Source organism: Erithacus rubecula, assembly GCF_903797595.1.
Source record: "Erithacus rubecula genome assembly, contig: scaffold_382_arrow_ctg1, whole genome shotgun sequence".
NCBI lineage: Eukaryota > Metazoa > Chordata > Aves > Passeriformes > Muscicapidae > Erithacus > Erithacus rubecula.
In genome coordinates this window covers 72,851-80,604 of record NW_027635952.1, presented here as the reverse complement: position 1 = coordinate 80,604, position 7,754 = coordinate 72,851, and positions in this window count along the sequence as shown.

Below are 7,754 nucleotides of genomic sequence, written 5' to 3'. Positions count from 1 at the left end.
GCAAGTAAGACATCAACACTGCCTGATTTTTCTTGGCCAAAGTCATTGCCAATTACAACTGTGAGATGGGTGTACATTTTCTTGCTTTTGCATATTTTTCAAGCTAACTCTGAAGAACCCATGCTTACCTCTGGCTTGGCACTAAAATGTAAGCTCCAGGAACAGAACAGCTACAGTGCAGTGATACCATTTCAGGGTGCTGAAAAAAGGATATAAAAGGCATATGACTGAGGGTAAAAGTCCCATACATGGGGCTGAGAGCCAACAGATTAGTCCATTTGTGGCTGAAACACTACTAAAGATTATTTTTCTCCTTCAAAAATCAAGTGTTTGCTGCAAACTGACTTATGGGGGCAAAGGAAGGGAAAAAACTGAAAGCTCAAACAGAGCAAAGAAGTCCTGAGAAGCACAAGCTGGGAACACTCCTGGGACTTCAGTATTTTATAGTATGGGGAGATTTCCATAAATAGTTTTGGGATCTAATTCAGACTATACTTTCCAACAGGTATTTTGTGATGTGAGGTTGGTGTACCTGCAGTGATAACAGCTGCAGCTAATGAACATCCCTATGACAGGCCTATTGCCATGGAAACAAGAAGGGTTACAGACTACTTGATTTAAAGAAATTACAGCTCCAATAAAGCATTTCTTGCTCTTTTGAGTTCTGATTTAATTAGAAAGCAGAGTGATCTGTACAGTAGATGCTATCTCCAGCAGGTATTGGAGCTGTATATCAACAAAGCTCTTGGCTTGCTCCACCTTAGATTCTCTGTGTTTTGACTGCTGAGCAGATCCTAATCTACCTGTCTAATCTGCTGGAATTTTTATTTTAAGGGTAACCCAAACTTCACAGTATGGTCTGTGATTATATAACCACTGCCTGGAAGCATGGCCACAACTGTGTTAGAAGGAATCTAGGAAAGAAACTACTTCAAACTGTGGCTGATCCTAATTTGCACTCAGATGCAAATACTGTCCTCTTAATTTTTGAGTATATAATATTTAATAATTTTTTTAATTGGGATTTTAATTTTTACCAAGAGATTTGTCACCTATTGATGTCCTGGGCAGCATAGATACATACACAAGTAATATATATTAAAACATTTAATTTTTAAAATAAGCATGAGAACCATTAATTCTGGGCTAAAACAATCCAACTTAAACCAGTTATATTGTGCTTACTTGTGTTTGTCAAACCAAACTACTAATTTTTTTGTCATGTGTCTATGCCATATTTATTTCAAGATAAAACTTGGGCTTGCAGTTCCTAATATGCCTTATTTCAGTCACCACAGGTTTGAATTTGTCAAAGGAAGTGTTAGAGAACAAAGCAGTGGCTAAACAGTTGTCTTTATTACCTGGGACACATGACCTTGAATCTCCTGCAAAGACTTCTTATAGAAAAGGAAATGTGCCTTCAGGAGTCTCAAAGCAGTCACATCCCATTCCTTTGTTCTTGGGGGTGTGTATGGATGCTCCATCTCTCTGTCTCTTTCTCTCAGGCAAAATGAAAGGCACCCTTAGAATTCCAGTATGTTTCTTTCTAGGCAGCAAATTTAGTGCATGCTAGAAGCATGAAAACATGTTGTTCTTACTCTGTATTTTCTTAAATACACATTAAAATTCTGGGCTAACATAAATATACTTCTAGGATATCATTCCCTCACACAATGTCTTGTACAAGGGTTTGTTCATGACAGGGTGAAAGATCATCAGCCCACCTAAAAATGATACTAGCAGTTATTTCCCATGATTTTGGAATGATCTCATAAAGCCTGTGAGAAGGAATGGTTAGTGAAGCTCCCTAGAAAATACAGGTGGGGGCATTCCTGTGTGAACATAGGAATATGTTCAAGCATTTCTACATTTGTTCTGTCCTGGACCAGAACAAAAGATTCCTACTTGAGGAAAGAGACCCAATTCAACAATGTAAAATTTTAATCAAAGCAAACCCCAACCAGTTAAGTCAAACAGACATGAAAACCAAAAAGCTTTGGTTTAATTTTAGAAGTTTTTTTGTATTGTTTTATTCCCTGAAACTGGAAACAATCTATTCCCATGGAAATTTTGGGTCTCTCAAATGAATATTTTTTTTTCAAAGAAAGGAGTTTGTTTCTAGAATATACCTTTAGTATAGTTTTTCAATATACTTTTCAGCGAATTAACAAATTACTCCAGCCAAAACCAGCACAAAGACCCAAACAGAAAGTTCACTTTTTAATACTGTACACATATGTGTGCATATATATATAACTGGATTAATTAATCAGTGAAATAGCTAAAATTATTATTGGGCAAAATGTTTTAAGAAGGAAAGTTATTAAGAGAGCATGAAAAATCACTTTTTGTAGTGTTAACAAAAGCATCACAAAACAGAGAACAATTTGATAAAGAAGTTAGCAAGGTATCTAAACAAAACCTGCCTATTTCTTTACCCAGACTGGTGAGATTTTGGAAGAATACAGAAATTATATGATTGATAATTGATATGATAAATTTCAAAGCAACCATCATATGTCATCTGGACCACATAACCTTGTACTCAAGATTTTTGAGATGAGAACTTGTATCTCAATTCCACAATACATGACTTCATTATGATCACATTTTAACATAACATTTTAAAAATGGTGACATGCCAGAAATTAAGTACTAAAATCATATATTTGTATGAATAGATCAAATAATTGGAAAGAACCTCATGGTCAGTGAACCTCAAATGATAGCCCAGATGAAAGATGGTAACAATAAGGCCAATGAATATTAAATGAAACAAATTATAGGAAAGAAAAAATGCAATTAGGAAATTAGTTTCAAAAGGGTATCTAATAAGTTCAGCTTAATAGCCAGCTCATTTTAAATAATAGTACAGGCTTTTCAGCTTACTCAAGTACTGATGCAACTCAACTTTTTCCATTTTAATCTGTGTTTTGTTTCATACTTAGGTATTGTAGACATCCTGATAAGATTAACATAAATGTAAATAATATTTACATTCAAGAAGGCTTGGAGTATTTTTTTAATGATGAATATTATAAATCTGAATGTTTTTATAATATTCATATAATATTTATATTATATGAATATTATATTTATGATATTTATATATTATAAATCTAGATGTTTTAGGAAATGAGTACCCTAAATTTCTCTGATAATAAAAATCTCTTCATTCTGTGTTTAGACAGACTATCCCAAGCTTTGCATGCCAGGATACAATAGCAGAGTTTTTCTTAAAGTTTACATCAGGCAGATAAGGTGTGATTCAGGTTGTAAATGACAACATGATTCTATAAATACAGAAAAATAAAGCCAGTGCAGAGCTGAAACCCAGTCTGAAGGAGTCTCTGAATGCTGGCACATTTTCAATAAACCATGTCTACTAAGTCAGAGCTGTAATTGCCACTTAAGAAACATCCACAATTTGCTATCTCTTTGTGTATTAGGAGAGACCAAAGAGATATTGGATCATTATGTAAAAATTAGTAATTAAGAGAAAGTGATTTTCCAGTTAATTTGCATGTTCATTATATATTGAATATTATTTAGGTTTTTGTGTCCTTTTTGTTTCTCATAAACTTGACCCAAGGGATGCTACACGGTAAAAAGACATATAAATTATAAAATAAGACATATATTTAACTGAGTCATTGAACTTTTGTTGTGACTAATGATTCTTCCAGCAATCATTGCATTAGGGAAAACATTTCTTTTTAAGTAAATAATGTTCACTACCTTTTAGAGCTGCTGTCAGTGAAAAGAAAATAATCTACTGAAATATCTATATCCTTTGATGATCTCTCTGAGGGCATCTTGTAGATTTAAATTAAACTGATCAAATAGAAAATGATATACCCTCCAAAATACTTTAACTGATTTGACTACAAAGAAAAATAAAGACATTCTGTGTGACTACGAGGAATTGCTGGCAGGCTGAGTTTCAAGAAGGAAAGGATTGATTATTTTATCAAAATTGAAGTGTTTTCCTTATTCACTTTACTCATATATGGGTATATTAATGAAGAAATTATCTCTGCAGAAAGAAAGAACTGTGTGCCACCTTTCCTTAGATGTGGTGTGCTTGCACCTTTACTCAGATGTAGCATAAATCAGGGTTGAAAACTCTGTGGATCCAAGATGAGGTAGGGTTTTTCTGATATTCTGAGTTTCCTATGGGATTGATTGATGGCATTCTGTTTGAAGCCCATGGGAGACTTGCCATTGATGTGAATGACAGATGTCAGTATATTTTGGAAATCAATTGCTATGTGGAGTTTGCTGCTGATTGAATTTTATTTTGATTTTTTGAAGGATCTTCTTTACCTTCTATAGTAGCTTCAAAGGTTCAATCTATGTGCTCCACTTCATATGCTTGTGTGAATCATTACTGATTCTTTTAATTAATGTGATGATAAAGTTTTAAGATTTTTCATTTACTGATTACTTCGTTTGCTAGGAAATTTTAGCCACTTCTAGACGTGACATTTTGCCCACTTGTATTTAATGCTGATGAAAGGTGTAAATATGAAATTATTTCATGAGAATTGCATGTCCCCTAAATTCTCACAGAGGTGATTTTCAAGCAGGCTTGCAAAGAGAGATATAATTATGCTGTACTAAAAGGCAAATGAATGAAACACAAGATGAATTCCAATGCTTATTATCTAACAGCATGAATACCTTCCATTCCTACCTCATATATTCAATATCTTTGAGAAATCTTTAAGTAAATGCCTTGATCTTTTACAGCAATCTGTATAAACACTGTCTGCTGCCAAGGATTTGGCACAGTTAGCTGTCAATAAGGCTGACCTCCTGTTTTCTCCTGTAAAACCAGAGATTTTTGTTATACAGGCATTCTGTGAGATCCATGCCAGCAGGATCATTTGCCTCTGTATTAGAGAGCAGTGTGCAGCAGTGTTCAAATTCTTATATTTCTCTTCATATACACCTGGTTCATCTTTTCCACTTTTGATTTGTTGGAGTCCATAATACATACAATGGGTATAAAGCACTATCAGCCTGGTAATGACAAGGACTTTTCATTGCTTCCTGAGTGATGAGCACAGACTTCCTTAATTTCATTTCTTAGGAGGAATTACATGGTCTGGAGTGTTTTCACAGCCAATGAATCCAGGCTGAGCAAAATTAGGAAAAAGGCATGTTTTAGCTTATAAGTGTGAAATCTGGACTTCATTTGAATTCTATGACCATATTTTGGTTGAAGAGTATAAAATAAAAGCCAGCATTTGAGAAAAAAGTATCTTGCTAACACTTCCCTCTCATGTAAAATAGCAGAGTTTCAGCTCTTAGATCTCTCCTGAGTTCTGTGCAGGAAAATATGAAATTTGTCAGGCAAACAGAGATCAAAATGTATAAGGTACTTTAAAAATTAAAACCAATGCCCCAAATTCCACTTCAACACTTGCAATTTTTGCAAAGCACCCAGAATTCAGTTTAAAATTTTTAATGTGTGAATACAGATTTGGTAAGCAAGCAGTTGCTGCCCGGTTTAGGTTCCAGTGTTCTCAAGAATGAGCCATTCACCCAATATGTTTCATTCACTTAGTTTGCTCACAGAGAAAAGGAGTAAAGTGCTAAACCAGAAAGAATTAATTCTTTCCCTGGTTCTTAAATGTAGGTGGAAATCCAAACAACTTTGGACCTGCTTTATTAGTGCTGACTCAGAATAGATATTTTAAAAAACCCTTAAACTCCTCATATGAAGTCATTGCAGTAACCTACAAAAATCAAACCAGTTTTTCAGCCTGCATTTAGCATTCAGTGTATGGGTAATGAGTGGATCAGGCAAAACTCACTCAAAACAATAGTAGCACAGGACAAGCATAACTCCTGGCAGCCTGAAGATCCAACAGACCTAAAACAAGAAATAATATGTCCACCATGCCAACTGAAAAGTTAAAATGGACCACAGATGTTTGGAAGCTTTGGAAATGTCGACACTTGAGGTAAGATGTTCAGAGGTGTGTTTATAAATATTGAAGTCACAAGGTATTTGGCACTGAAGTGCCAAATTTCTGAACAAATTAAAAAATACCCATGCAACAGCTGCAGCTGCAATATCTTTGGCTCATGTATCTGAGCCTCCTTCACATGAGTGTATTGCTTTAATCAGAAAAGTTTGCTTTGTTTGTTTGTTTGCTCATTTCTTAGTTTTCTAATCATTATTGTTAAAGAGTTCCTGCTTCTTTAAGGAGTGAGAAGTGGCAGTCTGTCAGAATCTCAGAATATTGCTATGCAGCTGGAATACGTACCAGGAAAAAAATTATAAATCAATTCTGTGATGCACTACTGAATGTCAGAAATGCTTTTCAGAGATAAGAGAATCCCATTACAAATGCTGATTTTTCAAAATTATTGTAAATCATGACCAATATTCACTGAATACTAAAAATTCAATAACAGTGCATGTCATTTCATGATGCTGCCTCCAGAATTTGTGTCATGCTGAGTTACTGCCTGGCAGCCCTTCAAAATAAGGATATTTTTAATATCTCAGGTCATGTAAAAATAAACAGGTTAACCTAAACCCTTGTGCACTATCATTTGTACAAACTGCCAATAACCATCACAAGGTAAGCACTTCTCTCCTGTGCTAGGGAACATCACTAAGAGGATCATTTTTCTTCTCTTCTTGGTTGAATCCGATTGTTTCACTCAATGGAGCTTCAATTCAGCCAACAGCATTCTGTGCACTCTAAGATAAGGAACAATCATCAGCAAAAGGAAATGCAGGTCTCAAAAGAAATTCTTTAAATTCATGATTCTTGCTATATACCATGCTTACTAAAAAATGAAATGCATCCACTCACACACATACATATATATATATATATATATATATATATATATATATATGCATAAACACCCCCATATATAGATGCATAAACAAAAATCACTGCCATCAAGAAATAAAAATGCTTTTAAAAACTTGCACACTTTAATGCTCTGAGATTGCTTTAGTAATCTGAGAATCTTTTGGTCAGATTTGTGTGTGTGAGAGGCTAGAATTTGCTAGAAAATTGATGCTGCAATATTCCCACATGGGGAATTTAAAGCTTTAGGTCTTTTACAGTCTCTGCACAACATCTTGTAGCGACAGAGAGAGAAAGAGCTTTGAACAAATCTGAGGCATGTCTCTGTGTTTATATTCCTCCATATATAATTTGTTTTAATTTGTTTTAATGATGCATATTGAATGCTGAGCATGTCCAGAGGAGGGCAACAAGGCTGGTGAAAAGTCTGGAACACAAGTCCAATGAGGAGTTTAGGTCAGACATAAGGAAGAAGTTCTTCACAGAAAGTGTTATTGGGCACTGGAATGAGCAGCCCAAGGATGTAATGAAGTCACCAATCCCTGGAAGTGTTTAAGAAAGGACTGGATGTGGCACTGCAAGCTGTGGTCTAGTTGACAGTGTCTTATTAGGTCACAGGTTGGAATTGATCTAAAAGGTCTTTTCCAACCTAGTTGATTCAATGATTCTGTGATTCTGTGGCTGTGTTTGGGTTGAGCTCTGGGGTGAGCATTTTTGCATGTGAATCAGTCTCTCCTTTGTTTTCTAAATTTTTTTATTAATATTTTTTGCTGTTACTGTTTGTTCCCTTATCTCATTGCTATTTCCAGTGTATTGTTATTATCTCAACATGAGAAATGCTCTATGTGCCCATCATGGTGCCCTTTTTCAGAGCAGAGAGGGATCAGGATTTCTTTGTTGATGTACTGTGAGATA